This window comes from Bacillus rossius, chromosome 2 (assembly GCF_032445375.1).
Source record: "Bacillus rossius redtenbacheri isolate Brsri chromosome 2, Brsri_v3, whole genome shotgun sequence".
Taxonomy (NCBI): Eukaryota; Metazoa; Arthropoda; class Insecta; order Phasmatodea; family Bacillidae; genus Bacillus; species Bacillus rossius.
This window is the reverse complement of record NC_086331.1, coordinates 7,375,765-7,403,059: the sequence shown is the minus strand read 5'-3', so window position 1 is coordinate 7,403,059 and position 27,295 is coordinate 7,375,765. Positions and strand designations below refer to the sequence as shown.

The window sequence follows — 27,295 nt, the reverse complement described above, 5'->3', positions numbered from 1 at the left end:
ATGTATTTATTTATTTTATTTTTTAAATTTTTTATTAATTTATTTTTATTTTTTGTTATTTTTTTCTGAAATTTTATGATATCAAAGAAAACTTGTGGCGGTTTTCTCCGTGTGCTTCCGATTATTCTTGTCAATATTATGGCGGTTTTCTCCGTGTGCTCCCGTTTAGTCTTGACAGTATTATGGTGGATTTTTCCGTGTGTGCTTCTGATTATTCTTGACAATATTTTGATGGTTTTCTCTGGGTGCTTCTGATTATTCCTGACTAGACATCTGATGGTTTTCTCCGAGTGCTTCTGGTTACTGATGAGGAATTTATCTCTGCATGAAGGATTTTTTTACTTAATGAAGCATGTCATTTTTTATTCAAGGTTGCTAATAATTAGTGAACTTCTGCTACTTAATCATCACTTGTAATATTTTTATCAGGTGGAAATTAAAATAAAAATATCATTACTCAGTCAAATAATCTCTGAGAAATCTAAGAAGCACTAACAGGATGGACGTACTTCCTTCTCCTTGGAGTCTAGCGAAGCCATCGTTCTATTGCGATCGTTAGTGAGCATCCCGCATCCCGCATAAAAGAACTAAATATTATTTACCTGCAAGTAACATGTGGCGACATCTGTTGTTGAAAAGCAGAACTACTTGCAACAAGTACCTTTGAATGAGATAAATTAATTCTCGCTGATGAAATAATAAAAAAATTCTATTTAAGTAATATATCTAATTTAAAACTCTTAGTTTGCATCTGGCATTAGTCTCAGTAACTAATATGAATCCTGAAACGGGATTTGTTGCTGTATCGAAACGTCATCACTGTAGATACTGTAGCAAGGTGTTTACCTTGAGAAAGAATGCTAAACGACATGAGAGAAGCGAGTGTAATTTGGGTCCTTGTCAAAAACCATTTCATTGCAGTCAGTGTCAGAAATCCTTTGGTAGAAGATATTACTTGGATAGACATTACAAGACCTGTACAATTAAGATGAATAAAGATAACGAAGACTGGGCTACAACATCGCGGAAGAGGAACGAAGGCGAAAAAGCTAATGCTAAAATTACTGATCTAGATCAAGATATTAATTTAAAATTTAAAACAAACGAAGGAAGTTGTAACCACATTAGAAATGAAAATATATTTACTCCAATATCTAGTTGTCTCCATGAAAATGAGAAAGATGGAGAACCATCTGAAGCTTACAAGGTCGAAGACTTTGATGAATCATCTGAAGCGGGCATGATTGAAGATTGTGGTGACACATCTGAGGCTGACATGATTGAGTACTGTACTGAAGCACCTAAAGCAGGCAAGATCGAAGACTGTGATGGCGGTCTGAGACCAAAACGATGGAAACGACGTAATAAAATAAATTATCCTGATCAAGTTTGTGGTGCTGACATGATTGAAGACTGTGGTGACACATCAGAAGCTGGCGTGAACGAAGACTGTGCTGACACATCTAAGGCTGACATGATTGAGTACTGTGCTGAAGCACCAAACGCATGCAAGAGCGAAGACTGTGATGGTGGTTTGAGACCAAAACGATGGAAACGTCGTAATAAAATAAATTATCCTGATCAAGCTTGTGATAATCACTGGCACGATGAGGAAAGTAACCCTGAGGTTGGTGTTAAAACGGAAGACACCAGATATCATAATATTTATAATAAACATGCAAGGATGATGAACGCAGCAGAAGAGATTGATTATACCTCATGGGAAGATCCTAACATATTGGTTGACAGGCTACGACTACTACATGGATCGCTTTGTGCAGGAAACTATTCGAACATTACAGAAATATCCTTCATACTCAAAGAACTGAGGGAAGCTGGCTACATACAATAATGGCTTAAATTAAATGTATGTGTATAAACTTGAAGATAAATTAATATATTTTATTTCCAAATGGTATCTACCATTTATCGAAATCTGATTTCTAAATAAAACTTATAACTTAAAGGTGCACAATACGTTACCACTGCCAGTCAAAATGTATACTAATAAAGACATGTTAGTAATCATGCCAAGTTCGATAAGAAAAGTAATTGGAATCAGTTGGAACCAATTGAAGATGGAGCTCTTGGAACAATTGGAGCCTTTTGAAGCATTTGGAGCCTTTTGGAGCTGTTGGAGCCATTTGGAGCATTTGGAGCCATTTGAAGCATTTGGAGCCTTTTGAAGCATTTGTAGCTGTCAAGCATTTGGAGCTGCTGGAGACATTTGGAGCTGTCAAGCATTTGGAGGCCGTTTGGAGCATTTGGAGCCATTTGGAGCTGTGTTAAGCATTTTGAGGCTGTTGGAGCCATTTGGAGGCCGTTTGGAGCATTTGGAGCTATTTGGAGCTGTGTTAAGCATTTGGAGGCTGTTGGAGCATTTGGAGCCTTTTGAAGCATTTGGAGCCTTTTGGAGACATTTGGAGCATTTGGAGCCGTTTGGAGCATTTGGAGCCATTTGGAGCTGTCAAGCATTTGAAGGCTGTCAAGCATTTGGAGGCCGTTTGGAGCATTTGGAGCCATTTGGAGCTGTGTTAAGCATTTGGAGGCTATTGGAGCATTTGGAGCCTTTTTTTGGAGCTGTTGGAGCATTTGGAGCCTTTTGAAGCATTTGGAGCTGTCAAGCATTTGGAGCTGCTGGAGACATTTGGAGCATTTGGAGCCATTTGGAGCATTTGGAGCCATTTGGAGCTGTGTTAAGCATTTGGAGGCTGTTGGAGCTGTGGGAGCCATTTGGAGCTAAGAAGTAGTCGTTGCACGTCTATGCAGGGCTAAATGTTAATAAGATTGTTGGCTTTCGCAAGTGATTCTGTAGTAGGATAGAAATTGTGTAATAAATATTATGTTTGTAAAAGACTTTGAGGTGTTTTATTTCTGAAACCTTACACTTTTCTGGTACTTTTTTAAAATTAAAGTTGTTTTGTATCGGCCAGGGATCGAACCAAGGACCTTAGTCGATCTAATCAATCAGTATATAGATTACAAATTTATTTAATGAATTTTGAACTTTTTCCCGAATCTCTAGCATTACAATTACGAATTTCCAATATGGTGGTCTTGATGTCTGATAGGATGATGGTAGTAGAGGATTTAAAGTCTCTTTAAGAATTTTGAACATGGTTTATTGAAATTATTATTTTTTATATAAAATTAAATGTTTCGCATCATTCAGGGATCGAACCAAGGACTGGAGCGGATCGAATCAATATGTAAGTTAATGAGTGATTTTTTTTATGAATTTTGGATTTTTTCCCGCTTTTATAGCTACATTATTACATGATTTCAAGATGGCGGCCGAATTTCAAGATGGCGGGGGGGGGGCACCTCGGTAATAAATGATTACTGCACTGTAGCGGATTAGAATAAAATTATCCAGATGGAAATGTACTCTATAATACAAGTACACACAAGATGGAGTACTTCAGCAGGTGGTAGCTCCTGGTAGCATGTACTGAACATAAAATGTCGAATCCATGATGGTCGACAAGGACAAAGTCAAATTTCAAGGTCAAGGTCAAATTTCGAGGTCAAGGTCAAATTTCAAGGTCAAGGTCAAAGTTCAAGGTCAAAGTTCAAGGTCAAGGGTCAAAGTTCAAGGTCAAAGTTCAAGGTCAAGGTCAAATTTCAAGGTCAAAGTTCAAGGTCAAGGTCAAATTTCAAGGTCAAGGTCAAATTTCAAGGTCAAGGTCAAATTTCAAGGTCAAGGTCAAATTTCAAGGTCAATGTTCAATGTAAACAGTTGAGGACAAAAGTATCGTGAACAGATAATTATACTACATGGTATCGGCACACTCTATCAGACGAAAACAAGATGGTGGTCTCCAGCGGATGAAGACAAGATGGCGGACATGATGTCATACCAGTTGATGATATATACCTTGGTACTGGTGGTGGTAGATCAGTCTAGGTAGCTTTCATGGAGGAAGGATCGACCGTTTACTCTCGCCGGGAATCGAACCAAGGACGTACATCGATATAATCAAACAGAATTCAAATACGTTAATTTGTTGATGAATTTTGGAATTTTTTTCATTAAAATCGGATAATAAATAAAGATTTTCAAGATGGCGTCCAAATTTCAAGATGGCGTACATGACGTCATACTATGTGACGATATATATGCATTGGTTAAAGTGGTGGGGGTCAGTCTGCCTGCGTCCACTGTGAGGGAAGGATCGGTCGCCATTTTTATTTTTTTTTGCACTCGTCGGGTTCGAACCGAGGACTCCGAATTCCGTGTCGTAAAAGTATATTTTTTATAATTATTTTGTTAAAATTTTATTATTTGAATTTTTTTATAATTTTTAAAAAAAATTTCATTAAAATCGGATAATAAATAAAGATTTTCAAGATGGTGGACGTAACGGAAACTGCAACGGTGACGACATAATCCAAGATGGCGGTCATAATCCTAGATGACGTAAGAGGCTTATCGGAGGCTGTAAACAAGGATGCTTAAGCCTCTTTTAGGAATTTGGGTTCTTTCTAAGACAAAATGACTTTTGAGGATTTTCGAAATCCTAATTTTTGAATTGAGGAATTTTTTGAGATTTTTTGGCGGAATTTTTTTCCACATAAATGGAAATTATGACGATTTTTGAGGAATTTTGGGTAAATTTTGCCCAATTTTGGACGATTTTGACACATTTTGAAGGTCAAATGTCAAGGTCAAGGGTCAAGGTCACAACCATCCAAGATGGCCGCCGTGACGTCACACTCCAAGATGGCGGAAAACACCACAGACACCACAGCCTGAAGCCTGTCCCAGAAAATACATTCCTATACTACTAGTGTGATTGATAATGTAAAAAAATTATCTATATTTATATTCATAGAGAAAAACCTGTCAATGTTGGTAGCACGTAGCCAAAATGATTAGGACACTGGAGTGCCGTTTCTTCTGGTTAGCATATCTGTCTGCCACAACACGTAACAACCTCGAGAATGATGATCGGAAGGGAACCCCATGTTCCTTGTGACCAACTGTTCTGCCGACCTCCTCAGGAAGAACAATACCCAGCCCAATTAGCCCAGGAAATGAAAGGAAAAAATGTATAAATGTCGGGAAAAATTAGAGACAAGCTGATATTTTCGCAAGTGTTAGGACCTAACTAGAGGTATATTTTCCCAAAAGTCCCCACCCCTCCCCTCTGTGCTTCACCCCCTACCCACCCTTAAACATCCGATTTGCAAGCATTTGGATTACTCTTCATATCTCCGTTGTTATTTATTGCAGTCAAATTTTCTTTATATCGTTTTATTCCTTATATTATTATCTACAATAAAGTTATGTATAGTTTTGGTCTAAGATTAGCATTTAACTAGATATTAGCTGAGGAATGTCAAGTTTTACAATTTTATGTTAAGTTTGTTAAGAATATTTAAGTTTAAAATTTTAATTTGGGACAATTTCACGAAACACTTAAGATAAAAAGTGTAAAATGATTCTTTAGCTTCCCAACGGTATTAAGTTTTCATATTTTGGATGAAGATAACATGAAGTAGCGGGCCGTAAGTAAACCAAGAACTCACCTTTCGCAACCCGCACTTAAAAGCAATCTACCGCACCCTATTCAAGCTCGCTCAGCTGGCCTTAAACGTTACTTGTAATTCTTCCTAATTATTCTAAATAATTTATATATACAATTTTAGTTCAGAATACAGAAACAAAGTTGGTTTAATTTTTATATTATTTTTGCCAGTTTTGGTTCGGGGGGGCTTCAACCCTAACCCACATAGGATCGTTCAATTATCCACCACCTATGGGCCCGCCGTGTTCCGGACTGGCAACAACCGGCAGCTGTGAACTAAAATACATGACTGCTTATTCACAGTATGTGATAAAGAGCAATCAGTATCATCCACAGCATCACGGACCACCCACCCACCCACTTCAAGCTGTTGTGACATTTACTGAATTATTCACTTCTTTATGTGCATTTTTCACTTCCAAACTTTGCTATTATTTACACATCATGCTATTTAATTTGTATAGAAAATTTCTACTTACATCAAAAGTACTTCAATGTATTTTACAAACAGATCTATTCATAACGTTTTCGACTCAACGCCTACATACATAATTATACATCATCAATTGCATCTTCATCTTCATCTATGGCTGTTGCATTGTTACACGAAAGACCATTGCAGTGTTCACACATAGCTGAGCATTGTAAACCTGTCTTTCGACATCCACAATAGTTCCCACATGCAGATTTACATGAACATGACACTATGTGCAACAGATCGTTTGGTGCAAAAGGTTTAGATGTGGTAATTGGCTTACGTACAGTACGCCTCCAGCTTCTCTTACACACTTATCCAAATTAATAAATGGAAGAGCCATGACATATGTTGAGTCACTTTTTCCCCTTCTGCTGTTAATGAGGTTCATGAAACAATTCCATCCTGGTTGGACATTCATTCCAGAAAGCCAAATAGAGTTTAGAGGAAACATGGTTGCTACTGTGAAGTCTGAATTTTTCAGCTCAGCTTTTAATTCGTTGTAGTCTTTCACAGTAATGTTGCTAAGTCCGTTGTGGGCTTTTTTCTTTGGGCAAGATCGTATTCTAATGCATTCTGGATTAAATGTTCCACAAGATTTCCTTGCAACCTTTACTTGAGTTTCAACACTAGAATCTGGGGTAATAGTTTGGACCCCGTCCATTGCATGAAACGTGTTCACGCCATCCAGTGTTCGAACATTGACATCAGCATTATCAAAATCATGCTGTATGAAAGCATCTTCATTGACATTTAGTGATCCTGAATTTATGAGAGTATTAATGTACACGGAAGCTTCGTAATTGGAAGCACAAATACCCATAGAATATAGCATGTTGATAAGATGCTTAGATCCATATAAACGATGTAGTTTCAGAGCTAAGCCAATGTGAAGTGGTAACTAAAATGATCTGGGTCTTACAGCTGATATAATAGCATGGTTTATGACTACACATTTTCTGTCTACCATTTCAAACTCTGAAACGTTTTTCTTTTTCGTAACTCTTTGTGTGAAAGCTGCTAATGTATTTGGTATTAAATGTTCTCCTCCACATGTAATGTCATTGGTACCTGGATATGTTTCATATGCCTTCTTTTAAATATCTTCTTTAATGATGTCAGCTGCAGCCCATACAATCCTAAGTTTTTCCGTTTCTAGGTTCCTATCTCTTTCTTTGTACCAGGTCTCAATAATTTTATGGACAGTATCAGACATACACACAATTTTCTTTCTACCTGAAACATTAGATACCATAACGCGTTCTTATAGTGTTCTAGAAGAAGATTTTTCAGGTGTTTGTCGGAATATGTATCTTTTTTCCCTGAAATGCATGCCATGCCATTATATCTTGCAACTCTTGAATTGAATATTGGCATTCATCGTTTTGTTCAATGTAACTGCACAACATTAAAAAAGATTCTTTATTCGTCATCGGTCTGCCTACAAATCCTTCACTTGGGTTTGTCTTTGAAAAAGTGTCATGACAGTTTTTATGGTATCGTGCTTCTGGGGCTACAAGGTCACTTACATTTAAAATGCGTGCTTTCACTTGATCTCCCCATTCATCGCTCCGATCTTCACATCTCTGCAACAAACTATCTTTAATTTCTAATGTTGCTACCATACGAACTTTTTTCCTACGATACAAAGCAATCTTAGAATCGACAATTGCCTCTTCCCCACATAAAAAATGCAATCTTTTTTGTAGTCAAAATTATTTCCTACACTTTGCCAAACAGGCGATAATGTTGAAGGAATACATACAGCAGGACTTAGTGATGATGTAGTTGCAGCTTTAATACGTGATGGTCTCGTATAGTTTTGCCTACACGATTTGTGTACTCGAACACTTGATTTTCCTTTCAAGTTCTTGTGGAGCCCATCCTTTTGTAGAATGCTTGCTTCTGTTATTGTCTTCAACCCTTTTGTAACAACAACAGTATCTCCTTCCGTATCTTTACCGCATAGAATACAAAGTAAACTTAAATGTTCCATTTCAATTTTGGTTAGTATGAATTCTTGTTATAACATGGTAGGTAGATTCAATCCTGAAACATACGAAGACGTAATTACTCATCACTTAGAAAGTTGCTGATTTGCAATTGTCGAATAGTAAAAAGTTACCATAGACTGACAAATGCGCATTTTAATAGTATACTTATTTACTTAAAATGTAAGTTTGGTATTCTGAAGAACAATAAAAACATTACGATAAATAGTCACGATGTTGAATTGAATCAGTTTATAATTACATTTTTAAAAAGATTTTACTACAAATCTCACACAAATATGTAAAAATATTTAAGTTATATGATCTATTAATTTCCTGAACTTCAAAAAACAGTGTATTGACACACACATCAATAGGCCTAACGGTTTTTGATATTTGTGTTGCAATAGAAATCACATTTACGTGACACAAATTTAAAAAGTAAGAAAACTGCAATAAAGCCGACATATAGTATTCTGTGTAAAAATATTTTATAAGATGTCCTGGTGGATCTTAAGACGTGAAGCATCTACAATCGATGCTAATGTGCGAATGAAGCAGGGCCGGAGTGCTAGGGTGGAGGTTAGCACAAGGCTCCGAAGAAGGGGAAAAAATCGACAGCCGAACATGCAGTGGTACAAATGAAAAAAAAAGGAGTGGTCCTATCCGGGAACCAAACCAAAATCGTCTTGGTAGGAGAACAGCACTATAACCACTGAATAGCAACAGCCCACGGGAATAAGTGTTTTTTTTATTATTACAATAATACTTAGCTTTTGTTATTGTAAACATTCTTACCTTCTTAGATTTGCGAGAAGCTGTTGCAAAATTTCTTCAGTTATCAAAAATTAACACCGTACTTTCTAGTAATTCACGTTATTATGTGACGTAGAGTAAGCGGAAGTTTTAGAAAATCGCGCAAATACACGCTAGAACGTTAACGCACACTTCAAATCCACTCCAAGAACTAGTCTCTGGAAGACGGGTTACTCAAGGCAGTAAACATGTCTTAAGAAATTTATGGTCGGGGGTGGTTAGGGACATTTCTATGACTCAACACGCCAGCTCCCTCGCTCTTGATAGTAAGCCTGTTGTTTAGCCTCCTAAGGCCACCCACTGCAGCACGCACCAAAGGTAGAACAAAATGCAGCGCCTTCCTCGCATAATCTAGTGTTATACACATGTTATCGTCATCCAAACTATGAAAACTTAATACCGTTGGGAAGCTAAAGAATCATTCTACACTTTTTATCTTAAGTGTTTCGTGAAATTGTCCCAAATTAAAATTTTAAACTTAAATATTATTAACAAACTTAACATAAAATTGTAAAACTTGACATTCCTCAGCTAATATCTAGTTAACTGCTAATCTTAGACCAAAACTATACATAACTTTATTGTAGATAATAATATAAGGAATAAAACGATATAAAGAAAATTTGACTGCAATAAATAACAACGGAGATATGAAGGGTAATTCAAATGCTTGCAAGTCGGATGTTTAAGGGTGGGTAGGGGGTGAAGCACAAAGGGGAGGGATGGGGACTTTTGGGAAAATATACCTATAGTTAGGTCCTAACACCTGCCAAAAGTTCAGCTTGTCTCTAATTTTTCCCGACATAAAACCTTCTTTTCCTGGGCTAAATATATGCAGCGTGGAGATTCGTTTGGTAATGTTCGTAAATATGTGTTAAACATTTTAACTTACGTACTTAATTCACCATGCTAATGTGCCAAATTTTATTGAATTATACTTGTCAAACATGTACAGTTGATTCATGGGATTTATCTTTAACATTCGCAATTTCTTGCTTTGCCCATGCAATGGTACGGCAGTTTTCCGAACTGTCTCTCGCAGCGTGCTACTGAGATACGCAAGAAGATGGTCAGAATGGTGTGACGAGTGTTAAGAAGATGGACAGAGTGGTGAGGCGAGTGTTAAGAAGATGGACAAAGTGGTGAGACGAGTGTTAAGAAGATGTACAGAGTGGCGAGACAGTGTTAAGAAGATGTACAGAGTGGTGAGACGAGTGTTAAGAAGATGGACAGAGTCGTGAGACGAGTGTTAAGAAGATGTCCAGAGTGGTGAGGCGAGTATTTAGAAGATGTACAGAGTGGTGAGACGAGTGTTAAGAAGATGTACAGAGTGGTGAGGCGAGTGTTAAGAAGATGTACAGAGTGGTGAGACGAGTGTTAAGAAGATGTACAGAGTGGCGAGACAGTGTTAAGAAGATGTACAGAGTGGTGAGACGAGTGTTAAGAAGATGGACAGAGTCGTGAGACGAGTGTTAAGAAGATGTACAGAGTGGTGAGGCGAGTGTTAAGAAGATGTACAGAGTGGTGAGACGAGTGTTAAGAAGATGGACAGAGTGGTGAGACGAGTGTTAAGAAGATGTACAGAGTGGTGAGACGAGTGTTAAGAAGATGGACAGAGTGGTGAGACGAGTGTTAAGAAGATGTACAGAGTGGTGAGACGAGTGTTAAGAAGATGGACAGAGTGGTGAGACGAGTGTTAAGAAGATGTACAGAGTGGTGAGACGAGTGTTAAGAAGATGGACAGAGTGGTGAGACGAGTGTTAAGAAGATGGACAGAGTGGTGAGACGAGTGTTAAGAAGATGGACAGAGTGGTGAGACGAGTGTTAAGAAGATGTACAGAGTGGTGAGACGAGTGTTAAGAAGATGGACAGAGTGGTGAGACGAGTTTTAAAAAGGACACAGTGGTGAGACGAGTTTTGGCGAGATGGTGTTTGCAGAGTCACAAGTAGCTCATGTACAGAATGGCGAGAAGTAGCAGGATGTTGGACCTCGTTAGTTGGTTTCGTCATTCAAACGGGAGAAATTTTAACAATTTACCCAAAGTTATTCATTTTGTAAAACAGTAAATAAGCCTAACTAAAATACTAGGTGTAATTTTATTGCTAAAATACTCATATTTGGGTATGTAAATAATTTAAAAAAAAAACTATATTTTCAAAAGTTGTAAATTTCTTTTAAAAGAGTTACTTTTAAACGTAACACACTAGGTTCATCGTAATCATTAATCCTCTTGATGTGGCAAGACTAGCTATTGCGATAGCTTGAACGTTGTGTGCCGCAGCCACAGCCACAACGCCACGGTAGCTCACGAAGCAGTTAGCGGCGTGAAGTGGCGGGTAGCACCCCGGGGACTTCCGGCTAGTCACGTGACTTCCCATGACTCCCCGTGACTACCCCCCCCCCCCCCCCCCTTCCAGGCAGTCCCCTGCACGCTACACTTGAACAACGACGTTTTATACAGCACGCAAGTCGCAAAAAAACGTAACGCAAGCAACGGCCGACCTTCAGCTTCTAGCGTTCCCGACTTCTATAGGATGTTCATGAAATAATATCCCGGTCTCAACGGTTTATTATAACAGTTTAATTTAAACTATTTACAACAAATATCACATCACATTGAAGGTAAACTAACTTTTTTTCTTCTAACAAATGTTCAATATGTCCAACTTTAGTTATACGTAGGGACGCCTGTATTTCGCGATTTCATTTCATGTCAAGATATTTCACAAAGCACTCTAGCTTTTTCTAAGAGTCATGGCTAGAGACCTGCAAAATTCGCGGATTAATTCGGTGATAGGCTACAATTCAAACACATATACCTCTTAGATGATTTTGCTATTGGCTTACTGTTCATCTGGACGAATCTCAACCAGTTATAAACCCTCAACCAAAGAAGGATAGAATCACAGACAAACTAGCTGTGACGACTTACAAGTCGGCAGCCAATGAACTTGCGTTTTTTGCCCAAGTGTACAGGGGTATGTGCAGTCTATCCTGAAGGCCATCGAAACCTCTAATTTTTCCGGTCCCTAACAATAACGCGACTGCGCAATGCGACAGCCAAACGTAGCGTTATTGTGAACGTTCGGTTTAAACCCGCGCGACAATACAAAACTGCCATCAATCCACGCAAATTTTTTTAATCGATATGTTTGAGAGAGCAATTTGTTTGGATTTAATTTTAAAACTTACTGTGCGTAAACACATTTCAGAGATTTCACAGACAAATTTAGTAAACAAAACAGCCTCAGAAATACGATAATAATGGAATAGTTAGCAATGCACCAGTTTAACCATCATTAAAAAAAAAAATCCTTCACGTCACGCCTGCGACGCGATGCGTCACGCCCGCGTGACGTCACAGCTGTGTCGAACGTGATTGGTTAGAAACCATCGCCTCGCCGCCGTCGCGCTATTGTGGAAGGCTCAAATTTCATTTTTTTGATCACACATATCTAGGGACCTGAAAAATTCGCTGTTTCGATGACCTTCAGGATAGTCTACACAGTCCTCTGTATACTCGGGCAAATAACGCCAGTTCGTTGGCTGCTGACTTGTGAGTCGTCTTAACTGGTTTGTCCGTGATTCGTTAATTCTTTGGTTGAGGGTTTCTCATTGGCCCAGAGTTGCCCAGACGAACAGTGAGCCAATAGCAAAAGCAGCTTAAAGGTAGCCTATATTTGTATTAATTTCAGACTATCGCGAAATGAATGTGCGAATATTTCCGGTCTCTACACATATCACGTTTTTACATATTAAACTATCGCCCAGTGAAAGCAAATGACTAGGGACTGGAGAAATTTACGGTTTCAGAGACCTATAGGATAGACAACACGATTCCCTGCATACTCGGGAAAATGAAACGCGCTAATTGGAGACCGACAAGTGAGACCTGTCAACCGGGATGCTTCCGATTCGATACTTCTTGGATTGAATGTTTTTTCATTGGCTCGAAGTATTTCGGACAACCTGTGAGCCAATCACAGAAGCAACATGAAGGCACGTGCATTTGAATTCTAGCATAACGTGAAACGAATCCGCGAAATTTTCCTGTCTCTACAAATGATGCTTTAAAATGAAACTATTACCAAGACTTCGCACATTTCTGCAAAAGCATTAATTACAACAACAACAACAACAACAACAACAACAACAACAAAAAAAGGCCCTATGAAGGACTTTGTTCTGATGGTACAGTTTCAAAAAGTAGGGTTAGGGTTGGTCAGGGACACGCACCAGCCCGTTTGCAGCAGTTGCCGCCTCCCGGGCTAGCAGAGCGGTCCCTTCCCCTCCATCCTTTCCCCCTCTCCACCTTTCACCAGCCTTCCCCTCCACACTTCCCCTCCTTTCCCGAGGCTTCCCGTCTTCCCTTCTCCTCGTTTCTCGAACCTTCCCCTCCGCCGCTTTTCTCTATTGTTCTCGAAAGACAGTTCGCCTGTATATAAGGCCGCGAGTTTGCTTAGGCACTGTCTTCAGTCACTCTCGCTCGTAGGCAGTCCGCTGGGAGGAGGCCGCGCTACTTATGCTCATGGTTGATTAGTTATGTTAGAAGCTTCGCTTTAAATCCACTATGGATCTCTGCCTTGTAATTTCCGCGGGCATTAATGGTCTGTTTGCTCAAGTTTAACTTCTTTCTTATGAGCCTTCTGCTCTTGATTGAGTGGTCTAGATGGGTCTTGTACCTAATTTTGTTGGATGTTCCATTTATCACCGACCTTAATTTACATGAGTGTTTGCTTGATTATTTGTTTTGCGCTTTGGGCTTCCTCCCTGTCGTAATATTTTTTGTTTTAATGTCTTTTAGCTGGGGTTCGCGATTCCCATTTAAATTTGCCATGAAAACTTATGTTGCGTGTAAACTTAATGCATAATTTAAAGCCTTAATATTTATACTTAATTGCTTGATAACGAATTTGCTCTGCGTGAGACTTTTATATGATTTTTGTCTGCTTGCTAAGGTCTTTTAAATGTACATTAATTAAAAGAATTTTCCTTACGCTCAGTACTTAAATACGTGTTACGTCAGGCGCATTTTCATTGCGCAAATTGTTCATGATGCTCTCTTTTCAAGCATCTGTTTTATACTCATGTTTGTAAAAACCATAACGATTAATGGGTGTTGTCTGCACATTTGTTATATCTATTTGTACCTTAATACATTATCATTTTTGTTTAATGAATAAAATATATATTTTTTCTACTTTCATTTTTTTTCTAATATAACAACATTTTTACAACTGCTGTTGTATCATACTGGAATGGTACACCATTGGTTCCCACTTAACCTGTTGAAGTTACATCGATCTCCCACTTCCACCTAGCTTCACGTTTTATTTTCATTTTCCTCCTTTGTCTAGTTTTCTGTGAAAAATAAAGGAAATTAATGAAAAAAATGAACAGTAAATTGTAACTAACATGTATTTTTAAGTGCTGGTCAATACCTTTCGTTTTTAGTTGGATTTTAATAATTTATTATTAGAAAAAAAAACTTAAAGATTTTTTTTGCCTGATGTAATGACGCGATTTCAACAGAATTTGATCGTTAGTTTATCAGGAATTAATATTTAAAAAAATTCAAGCCAAATTACCAAACCCATAATCGAAATTTCAGTTCCAGGTTGGCTTAAAAATGTTGTTTCAAAGAGTTTAGTATCCAGTTGTCCAGGGTAGAGCCCTCGAACGTATTTTTTTTCTTCTGGGGGCAGTTCCATTCACCTTTCCATTTCCCCGGTAAGGACCTTCTCCAAAACAATCCTGCCGCTCAGAAGTGAACGTGACTTTTGTGCTTTATAAACCACCGAAGCTGTGTCACAGAACAAGCAGGGAAATAAAGAAGTGCGACTCTTACAGTGGAAACTGAAACCATGTTTCACGCGACATGTGTCGCTATCTGTTGGGCGGGCCCATAACTACCAGCAAATAAAAAATCGGAATAGAGGTTCTCATACAAAGTTTTTTTTAGTTAATACGTTTTTTTGGTTATATTAAGTTATCTCCTTGACGGCGCAAAACTAATTTAATCGATGCGAAAATACTTAACGCTGTTTTGTAATAAACCGTCATGTAATTAATAAAGGAGTACGAGGTGCAAAAACTCATTGTATTAGACCACAAAATTAGTGGCTACCTAAATAGAGTGAATTTTCACTGGTTTGTTTGCCTGATAATAGCTTATACATTACTTCTCCTAATAAATTAATGCAGTTATGTCAGCAATATATTATGAAAACTACTATCTAGCGGACGGGCCCATAACTACTTCAAAAAAATTGGTTGTATGTAAAGTCGGTTTACGGACGATAGTTTAACGTGACGTCATAACAAAACATTGATGAAATGATTGCATACTTTTATGAATAAAATTTAATCATTTTTATTGAATTATCGCTTTTTTGTATGGATACAAAGAATGAGTGAAATGAAATCTACAATTTAATTGATGAATTTACTTTTATTTGCACTCATTAATTCAAATATGTTTATTACTTTAACGAAGAGATTATTTTAACTATAACTTTTATACATGTTTGCTATTTAACTTCTTCCAATCTGTGTTATTCTGTTAAGGATAGGACGATGATAGGAAAAGTAGGAAACGAATGGGAGTGTTCCAAGTTTAATGTGCCTCGAAAAAGTCAAATCGACGGTTGTTCCAATCGAGTGGAAGAGAGATAGATGCGGCGCAAGCGTACAATGAGCGTAACGGGACACAGTGTAACGGGACACTTTTTCGTGCGTGCAGCCGGCGTTCATCGATTTATTAGACGTTGTCACGTCAAAAACTAGGTCTCAGTCTCGGTTATTAGAGTTTCTCTCCCATGAGCTCTGTCGAGTTTGTTGCGTGTCGTGTCGAACAAACCCAGCCTTACGCTGCCACCCCCCTTCTGGCGGGGGATTTCTCGTTCGTCACTCTGGGAGGGTGTCTCGCCATTGCGACGCCCGCCTGACTGGCGCGCCCCTGGTGGCGCGATCGAGCGGCTGTCTGACGAGACAACTGCCAACTGCGCAGAGCGCATGTCTTCACCTAGCCGCCACTTCCCTTCTCTCCCCGCAAGGGGAAGCCTGAGATGTACATCAAGTTCTGTCCCTGCCTGAACACGCCCGAATATTCACCTTCGGCCAACCTCGGGTTTATTTATATATATTTATATTTCTCTGTTTATTTTAATGTAGCTATACTAACCCAACTAACCAGCCATAGTGTTTTAAAGGCCTTTTCACAATACCGCGATGCGACGCGATCTGGCGACGCGATGTAGCGAAGGCAGCGACGTAAATATATGTCGCCAGCTAGCGCACTTCATAATAGCGCGACGCGATCGCCATGCAGCCGGCGAAAAAAACCGAACCAGCCTGCACTCTGCTGGGGATATTTTACAACATGGTTGTAAACAAAAGTTTTTGGCGGTAATATTCAGATTGGTGTTATTATATTTGTACACTGACTGACTGGTAGAAGCATTTAATTATGGATAGGAATCGCGAAGCCCATAATATATTTTTAACCAAGCATTATTTTTCTCCATCTGATTACAATATTTGTTACTAGAAACATCGTACAAACACGGCTTTTTCTGAACTTCATCAATCAGACGCTCTTCAAAACTCATTTCAATTGAACAAAATCCACGTGTTGTTTACTAACATTACTTAGATGCATCAATACATCGTTTCTTGCCTCTTGTTTTCAGTTCTTCTTCTTTACCACAATCTTGTTTCTGATTGGCTGTTATTTCTGACGTCATTAGCGACATCGCCGGAGCGACGAAACAGCCTCGTCGCCAAGTGAGCTGTCGCGCATCGCGGCCGATGTAGTTGTGATTGGCTGGTTTAGCATGACGTCACGCCACATCGCGTCGCGTCGCGGTATTGTGAAAAGGGCTTAAAGTGTTTTAATGTAACTAACCTAACCGACCACTTTTAATATTTGAATTCATTTTTCCTGCGCAAAAATAAAACAAATAATGATGCTTATTCGTTTCGATACATTTTTCATAGTTGCGAATCTTTTTTTTCAGACTTAGTTGTTTGGATAAGTTTTTTTTTCATTTATTTGTAGGTGTTTATTGCATAACAATGGAAAGTAGTTTTACACGCATTTGCCAGTTATGGGACCCGCCTACCCGAGCACACACAATGGCGTGCAAGCTTCAGAAAAAAAACGCGATTTGAAAACTGCTCAAAATTTCCGAGTGGTGTCTGTTTACGAAAAGCATTTAAGAACACACCGAGGGATGATGAATAGTTCTGTTTTCGTAGTTCGTGCCTAAAATGTATTTCTAGTAGAATGTAAATGGCCAATACGCGTGTTTTCAGGACAATTTTAGGCATGGAACATCCAGTGGAGATTCTTAAAAGCACTCAAGACTCTTGCATTACGCCTTTATCTTCATTTTTCTTCCATAAAGATGTTACGAAAACCACTCATATTTCATAGTTGCCCTACGAACGACGAGAAGACTGCGGCCAGTCCACAGCCTTGCGCTTAAAGGCGATACCGCGCTTGAAGCACCAGCGTGCGTTGACCTTATCACTCTGATTCACTAACCCAAATACACCCCTGACTAGGCGGGCCCCTTAAAGCTGAGGTCGTGAGGATGCTAAACTAAAATAAATCATGTATCAATGTCAAACCCCTTTTTAAATCAATAAGTTTCATGTGAATTATCATAACTTGAAATGCGCTAGACGAGAACAAGTTAATTCTTTGAAATAATTGTTAAGTATTCTAAATTAACGATAGTATGATTTCAAAAAAAATAACTTAAAGACATATCTATACTAATATTATAAAGCTGAAGAGTTTGTTTGTTTGTTTGAACGCTCTAATCTCAGGAACCACTGGTCCGATTTGAAAAATTCTTTCAGTGTTGGATAGTACATTTATCGAGGAAGGCTATAGGCTATATTATATTATCAATAACATTAGGGATCCTTACTAAAAGTCCCATTTAGAATCAAATGCGTTGGAGGGGGTTAGATACAACATGCAGTACACGTACGAAGTGTGTGTTGACAATGCCGCAGGCGCTAGAAGTTTATTTCCTATTGCCTATTAACATTGTTGCCACGCACTAGATGCCTTATTCTTAATTTTCCCATACAAGTAAAAAACACCCGTGTGATATTAACAACGAAGCAATCAGTACCCTCATAAGAGTTCAATTAGTATTTAAATAATTTTTATCACTTTAAATCACAAACCTAAACTATTGTTTTTTTCCTCTCTCTGTAATTAATTTGTTTTTTATTGCCCTTTTTTTCAGGTATATATATTTTACAGACTTTAAACTTCACAGTAATGTTCCTTATGTTACGCAGGATGACATTTTCCGAAAATTAGATCCCATGGGTGGTTACAACCAGGCAACAGTGGGTACTTTGTCTGTATGAGAACAGGATTTTGCATTGTTCATGCCTTCTGCGTCTCCATGGCAACGGGCATCGCGCGGCAGTGGCGTACCCACAAGGAGGGGCATGTATAATGAGCGGCGCAAGAGTGATCTGCCTGTAGACTGCCGTAGCGAAGTACGGGTACATCAGTTGTACGTTGCGTGCACGAGTCGGGAAACCATCGGTGCTATTCATTTTCTCTCCGGTACATTATACAGCATTGTAATAAATTTTCACTGAATTTTTTTTATTTACCATTACTGTAAATGGGAGTTGTGGCTTAATTTTTTTCCCATTAGTATAGCCGTGCGAAGCCGGGTCGGGCAGCTAGTAGCCTTATGATGTTAATTCACATTTATACTCGTGAAAAGGGTTATTTACGTTAAAAAAAATTTAATTTCGTCAATTTTGTAAACCAAAAGTTTCAAAAATTGAGGTAAATTACTATGCATGACTTATGTTTAAAGCAAAATTACAAATCATATTAGTATACAATGACAGTAGCTTGGAAGTTTTAAAAAATATCCAAATACTCCAAATTTACAATAGATATTGGTGTATAATTTTTAGAATTGTTAGCACTGTTTTGTTACACTCAATCAATAAAAAAGGAACTCAAAAATGCATTGCATACCGTACGTAAAGTAAAAAAAAAAAAAAAACTTTCAGATCACTTTTACTGCACTAAATGCAATTACCATCAAACAAGTATCAACTCCAGCCTTACAAACTAAATATTATAACATTATAAATCCATACATAAAACGTAAGAAAATAACGAATAATATACAATTATATTGTAAAAGCCCGTTTCACACGATGTTGCAACGGCCCCGCCTACTACTAGCGCTCCTCGTTAGCAGTCTGCCGCGAACTTCACCAAAGGCCTGTCACACGGTCAAAACTTTCGCTTCCAACACATTCCAATAAAGCTGGTCAAATAATAATAGAGAATTATGACGACACAGGAAACATCACTAGCGCGCCATGTTTGTTGAAAAAGTTGGATGCCTTGAGTTCCCATAAATTATTTTGTATAGAGGACTTGGATGTTTGACAGAATCAGAAAAGTGGCCAACGAAAAGGAAAATGGCTTGCCTTTCCGTTACACTGAATATTCAAAATGGCGAAAGACACACGAGAGAAAAGAGTTTACAAAGTTGAATTAGTAATGTAAATATGAGTGCTTATATTAAGTATAATTCATCTGGAAAAAGCGAATAGTGTGTCTATAACATTCAAAGATCGCCGAACATTCATTTAATTGCACAACGAGTACTATTACGATTTAAATTTACAGATGTTTAAAAACCAATTTTCCACCCAGTTGAATTATAAGAGCTAGCTCAGTTCAATTTTAAACAGAGTACATGTTTGAGGTTATCTGTTTAACTTTATTTGATGGAGAAACTGGACGTCATATTTCGTCCGACATTAACCTCAAACTGTGTTGTCAATACAGTTGGAGAGTAAGGCCGAGTTCACAATTAACAAAACACAAGCGAGCGCACAGCAGACCTGGAACACGACTGTGCACACGATTTGGGCGAAGTCGGTTCACAATTGAAATCTTACTGCACATTTCAACCAATGAAATTTCGCGATGTATCAGACATCTGTTGGCAGTGCTAGTAAGTAACTTTATTACCTACCAAATGATTATCCCGTGACACATGACCAGCAATTTGTGATCACAGTTTACCAAAATATAAATAAATAAGGGTTAGTACATAAAAATTTTTAGTTAATCATTCTAACGAAGAAATAATTTTTTTGACGTGACAACGTCTAATAAATCGATGAACGCCGGCTGCACGCACGAAAAAGTGTCCCGTTACGCACATTGTCCCGTTACGATGTGCCCCGTTACGCTGTGTCCCGTTACGCTGTGTCCCGTTACGCTGTGTCCCGTTACGCTTATTGTACGCTTGCACCGCATCTATCTCTCTTCCACTCGATTGGAACAACCATCTATTTGACTTTTTCGAGGCACATTAAACTTGAAACACTCCCATTCGTTTCCTACTTTTCCTATCATCGTCCTATCCTTAACAGAATAACACAGATTGGAAGAAGTTAAATAGCAAACATGTATAAAAGTTATAGTTAGTTAAAGTAATCTCTTCGTTAAAGTAATAAACATATTTGAATTAATGAATGCAAATAAAAGTAAATTTATCAATTAAATTGTAGATTTAATTTCACTCCTTCTTTGCATCCATACAAAATAGTGATAATTCAATAAAAATGATTCAATTTTATTCATAAAAGTATGCAATAATTTCATCAATTATTTGTTGTGACGTTGTCACGTTAAACTATCGTCCGTAAAACGACTTTACAGACAACCAATTTTTTTTAATTACAATTTTTGCTAGTGAATTGTAAGTAATAGCATTAATTATTTTTAAAGCAGGATTTACACCTGACATTGTAATATCTCGACCATTTCTTGCCACGGTATGGTTGATGAATGTAAACAGTTCTCTAGTCCCGCCAAAATGGCTTCCTACTCTACTCTCATTAGTTGTTACCGTTGCTGTTTTGTTTTCAGTTGTGCACCCAGCTTGAGCTCGGCGGGGAAACCTTTATTTCACAGACGAGAGAGCCAAACTCCCGATCGTGCATCTTCGGTTTTTTTTTGTTCATTGTAACTCATGATAACTAATGGTCAATTAGGTTAGGTTAGCTACATTATAAATACTTTAAAACATTGTGGACGGTTGATTTGGTTAGGATAGCTACATTAAAGATACTGTGAAATCATGTAAACGGTTTCCTAGCGCTGGATAGCTACATATTAAAAAGTTATTGGCTAAGCAACCATAAAATGATTTTACAGTATTTTTAATGTAGCTATACTTAAATAATATAACCAACCATCCACAATGTTTTAAAGTATTTATAATGTAGCTAACCTATCCTAATCGACCGCAAAATTTAATGCCACACCGGTTTATACAATGAGATAGAACGGAAAAAAAATTGGTTTTCTGTAAAGTCGGTTTACGGACGATAGTTTAACGTGACGTCATAACAAAACATTGATGAAATGATTGCATACTTTTATGAATAAAATTGAATCATTTTTATTGAATTATCACTATTTTGTATGGATACAAAGGAGTGTAATGAAATCTACAATTTAATTGATAAATTTTCTTTTATTTCCACTCGTTAATTCAAATATGTTTACTACTTTAACGAACTGATTATTTTAACTATAACTTTTATACAAAGGTGTGAAATGAAATCTATAATTTAATTCATAAATTTCCTTTTATTTACTTTCATTAATTCAAATATGTTTATTACTTTAACGAACAGATTAATTAAACTATAACGTTTATACATGATTGCTATTTAACTTCTTCCAATCTGTGTTATTCTGTTAAGGATAGGACGATGATAGGAAAATTAGGAAACGAATGGGAGTGTTTCAAGTTTAATGTGCCTCGAAAACGTCAAATCGATGGTTGTTCCAATCGAGTGGAAGAGAGATATATGCGGCGCAAGCGTACAATGAGCGTAACGGGACATAGCGTAACGGGATAATGTGCGTAACGGGACAGTGAGTCATCCTTTTTCGTGCGTGCAGCCGGCGTTCATCGATTTATTAGACGTTGTCACGTCAAAAAAGCGAGCATGAACTTCGGGGAATTTCGGGTGTGGCTGTCTCGTCTGTGAAATGAAGGCTTCTCCACAGGTGCTGGCTGGCACCTCAGGGCCGGCCTGCTGCTTGGGGCGAGGCTGCCTGTGATGGGATGTGGCGTGTATTGAACCCAATTAGCGCTCTTCCTTTCGGCCGACAGCCAGCTGCGAGCGGCTTGGCTCACAGGCTGCCAGACAGGCCGACAGCCAGCTGCGAGCGGCTCGGCTCACAGGCTGCCAGACAGGCCGACAGCAGCGCCGCGCGGCACACAAAACAAACAAGGCGGACAAAAACCGGTACTGGTCCTTCCCAGATAAACTTCACAACCAAAATAGCAGTCCGCAGGGCTACAGAGGACGAAAAAATTGTTCGGTCCGAGTATGCAAATAAGAGAGCTAAGAAACGGAGATTTTCATGTCTAGTATTCGTCTCTCTTTATTTTTCCATGCTTTAAGTTTTTTTTGAAAGAAAAAAAAAAGGTCCCCGTGCAATCAACGATTTACTGTTTGAACTCAAGTGAATAAGGAAAAAATTTAAATGTGTTCAATGAAAACAAAAGTGGTCGCTTAAAAGGTGTATCGTAACTATAATATTATATTGAATTTAAGTACGTTAAAATATGTTTTCATTGAATTTCTGTAGTTCGCAAAGAAACGACAAGAAAGCAGATCTACAACTCGAACAATTTATTATTTCAAACGGCTGCACATGTCATTTTGACCAAAAGAGCTATTCTGACAACTAAATGTTGTATCGAAGAATCACATCAAAGAAGATACAAGCTTCGTTTGAAATAAATTTCAATACAATTTCAGTTTAAATTTTGCTCTTTTACATCTTTGCATTGAATAGGAAATATTTATTTATTTTTTGAAGTTTTAAACTGTGTCATAAAATGATAAACAACCTTTAAATCTAGAATATTTGTTTAAAAGCTTATTTTTCTCCACAAAACTTGATCAAACATTTATTTATACATCCGGTTCAGAATCTTAGAGAAATAACTATACGAAAATAATATTTATTTTAAAATACTATCTTTATGTAACAACCAAAGTGTTGTATTTCGCTCATGTTTGAGTCTTGGCTTGATAAAGCAGTTACTGTACACGTGTAGACAAGGGCGCCCATATGATAATTTGTGGGGGGGGGGCAGACTTAGGGCTATGAAGTATTTTTAATATTTTGGAAGACTAACTACAGCTTTTTACTAGCCATAAAATAGTTCCAGTTCTGACCCTGCTAAAAAATTTTGTCCTGTTACTAAAATACTAGACCACAGTACTCATTCGCCATAAAAAATACTTTATTGGCTACTTTATTAATTAAATATTAACTATTTTATTGAAACAAGTGAATTTTTAGCCACATAAATGCAGGAATACAGTCCTTACACTTTTGCAGCGTCTCGGGTACACGGATATCAAGAATACAGTCCTTCAACTAATAGCTCTCTTTGTCCCTAAATAAATGTCGCGTAAGAATTAAATTAAAATAATTATAAAGTTTAAAACGTGTTGGCCAAAAGATTTAACTTTGGGAGAGAAACTATTTAAATATGTTATCACAGTCAGAAAATAGTTGTTTTTTAATGTAACACCTGAACTACGCTTATAATTATAGTCAAAAATGGTTTCAAACAATTTTTTTTATATTTTCAACTGTTGTTTACCTTCACCACGGCGATATTGTATCACACAAAATATTCTCTCGTTCACAGTTAAATGAATATTAGTATGTTTCGATATGAATCATAATTGCTTATCATTTAGAATTAGCACAGATGGATTCAGTAGTCGAGGACTATAAGTTTATTTAGTGATAGTAAAGCTTCAAATTACAAATGTGAAATCTGTTTACAATATTCAAATAAGATATCAGTTACTATCAAAAGGAATTGTTTCAAATCATGTAACTTCAAACTCAATTTAATATTATCAGCTCAAATCATGTTATCAATGAGTGCCTTTAAACAGTGCTTACGGATATTTTTGCTCAATGGTGTCAGCAAATTGGACCACTGGATTTGAACTACACTTAAGGGATAAGGTAAATCTCAAAAGTAAATTGCAAAGTTAAGTTATTAATCAAACAACAACTTCTAATTCCATCTGATCAGACACAAAATCAACATTATAGTTAGAACAAATTAAAATTTAGTTCATGCAAAAAATTATTCACAATAAAATTAAATTGAAGATGATCTTCAGGAAAATTAGTGTGATCTCAGATTATATGAAAAGAAAATTATTTAGGTACTTGATAATCGATAGTTCAAGGGACTCCCGAAAATTGTTCAAATGCTATTCAATGCGACGACAACCAACCTCCGTCAGTACATGCGAAAGTATGACGACACAGATGACCTCTGGCTCTGCAACACAGCTGTGCGTGGTCCGGGAACTATGGCTGCTCACTGCCGCTGCATCCTTCCTCGCAGTGGGAAAGGTCTTGTTCGGTACGCACCAATGGTCGACTTCGAAGTTCTGTGTGAAACACGGCGCCCTCAACGGCTTCTATATCGCCACTGCCGGTCAATCGTTGGCCTTCCTTCATTCCGGCTGGAGTGGTTTTGATATGAACTTGCAGAAATTCTTCTCCTCAGCTCGATTCTCTTCAGTCAAAAATGTTGATCGCTGGCATTACAGCACGTTGAACAGCGTCAGTAATCAGTCTTGCAGGCTGTAAACTTAGTTGACTGGTTTCATTCGTTTCCGTCGTGAAAATTTGATAGTTCATTTCAAAGCAAGCAATAGATCGCGAATAAACCCTATCGTGGTTGCAGTTTATCGCCTACGATGATTCAAATTTGATGTCACAATAATCTAATTCATTAATAATACTTCTGCCACATTGATTTATTAGTAAAAACTTGAATGTCAGTCGAAACTATAATAAAATCTTGCAAAATTGATATCTCATGGATAATCAGAAGTAATAACGATGTCTCTACAAAACCGTGGTAGAACGAATACTCCTTCGTTCTAAAGAATGTACTTTTCCTTTGCTATTTAAATAAACGACTTTCAGATGTCAAAACACAAAATATAAGCTGAATGACCTAGCTATCGCTTTTCCCTGGATATGCTAGCCAATCATTAACTTTATTACAAGTTCATCTTCTTATAATAATTAAATTTATTATTTAACACATGAATTTCAATGGGTTATTTATATAATATGAACATTTTATGAAACAAGCAAAGATAAAATAATAATAGTTAAAAAACTAAAAAACACTCTTTTATAGAAAATCCAACTAAAAAATAGAAAATAAAATTTAATAAATTTGAATTAAAAATAGTGTAAAAAAAGTATGTTATTTAAAAAAAAGCGTGGGGTGCATGGGGTCAATAGTTAAAATTATTTTATTGACAGATATGAGTAGAAGGATTATCATTTTGATAATATCTTAAAAAGCACCCCAAGATTTTTTTTAAATAACATACATTTTTTACACTATTTTTAATTCAAATTTATTAAAAATTTATTTTCTATTTTTTAGTTGGATTTTCTATAAAAGCGTGTTTTTTAGTTTTTTTAAACTATTATTTATTTTCTACTTTTTAGTTTGGTTTATTTATAAAACCGTGTTTTTTTAATTTTTTAAACTGTTATTTGTTCTAATATACTATTAATTCCGTGATAACTATAAGTAGGTAACTGTAATTATTTTCCAAATTATTAATGTGTACAGCTGTATTCATAGTCAGTGAAGCGTTCCACATTTACGTAACAGGAATTTTGGGAAGGATAAGGATTGAGAAAGGATGAGGAAAGGACCTTCTCAATGAGAGTGTATAGAATATGTGAGAAAAATTCGGATAGCCCGGACTGGGATTCGAACCCAGAGCCTTCCAATGAACTGTCGGCTGCTCTACCATCGGGCGCTCGATGTACGATTAATATGGAACAAAGCGCCCCACGCTTTTTTAACAATAATACTAGATTTTTCATTCATTATTGTTTTAAGCTTATTTTAAAATTATTTATCACTTTTTAGTTCGATGTGCTTTAAAAGCGTGTTTATTAGTATTTTCAAACTATATTTATTTTTCACTTTTTAGTTTGAATAGAAGGATTGGCGAAGTCCCAGACGAATTACAGTTGGATTTACGGCACCAATCCCAAAATTTGTTGAAAAGAAAACAAAAAAAAATTGTTTTCAGCCGTGGACAGGAATAGAACCCACGACCGGTGAATCCGTAGGTTGACGTCATCGAAGATTTCAATTCAATTGGTTGATGATCCGCGCCTAAATCCGCTTTTTTTTTAAATTTATTATATTTAGTTACATATAATGCACACAAAACCAATGTAAAAATAAAGTCAATAACATGTTTGACAACATACTACATGCTTTTCCTTTTCCTGTGTTCAAAAATTGACGATTGTTTAAACAAGTTTAAAAACAAATACAAAAAAACTTAAATACTTTCAGCCAAAAAAAAAATATTACAAATATAAAAAAATTGATCTGAGGTCCGTAGTAAAAAGTATAAATATAAAAAGTTAAATAGATCTACAGACACATACCAATACACTTGTAGTTTTCAGTTCATTTCGTGACCAAGACAGATTTAACTTTGTCCTTTCAAAACGAAAATAAGAATGTTCCAAACCATGTTCGGAGCGTGCCGCGGCGGGCCATGTTCCACCGCTCCTCTCGCAGGACTTGCACGAAGTCTCGCAGTCACCGGCCCTGTGACCTCCTTCAGGAAGTGGACAGCTTGCAGGATGAACCACGCCGCCGCTCTTCTCTTCACTGACGGGAACACGAAGTCGCAGTGTATGAGACGCTCGTCGCTGACGTCACCTTGACCGTCGTTGATAAGTCTTCGCACTCTTGCGCGACACCAGTGCCATATCGGCACCGCATACGTGCAGTTACTTATCCTGTGTTATCTTTAAAAGATTTGTGCAATGGGAGTGCATGACTTGATGTAAGTTGTTGGACATACGCCATTGCTAAGAACTTTTTCTGTTGAAGAAAAACTAATAAATCAATCAGCAGATAGCAGTTCCCGAAACGTCGCTTGTTTCTGTTTTGGTAAAACTATTATGTTTGTTTGTCTTTTCGTTTTGTCGTGTTTTTGTCTCGTTTCAACTGTTGTGCTGAATTATTTTGGGTTCAATATTTTTGTGTTGTCATCATTTGTGGTTTTTTTTTTTTCGTTCTCATAGTACATTTTTCTTTGTCTTTCTTTGTTTGTTGACCATATTCCCGTTTCGGAATATTTTGTGGTGTTCATATCCTTGTTGACAAAAGCAATTGTTTGCTTAATTTTGTGTGTTTTTTTGTCTTTTTTGGGTATTTTTATTTATTTATTTTATTTATTAGTTTTTCTTCAACAGAAAAAGTTCTTAGCAATGGCGTATGTCCAACAACTTACATCAAGTTACTTATCCTGTGCAAGGCTGTATCAATACTACCAC

General features: G+C 37.2%; 1 protein-coding gene across 1 annotated transcript in view; it reads right to left on the bottom strand.

Annotated features, from left to right (window-relative positions):
- LOC134529066 (dihydropyrimidinase) overlaps nucleotides 1–26,594 on the bottom strand; it is a 187,795-nt gene extending 161,201 nt beyond the window's left edge. Inside the window, exon 1 of the mRNA XM_063362773.1 lies at nucleotides 26,482–26,594. The gene's annotated coding sequence lies outside the window, so the exon portion shown is untranslated. The remainder of the gene's footprint in view (nucleotides 1–26,481) is intronic.
- Between the last annotated feature and the right edge of the window lie 701 nt (nucleotides 26,595–27,295).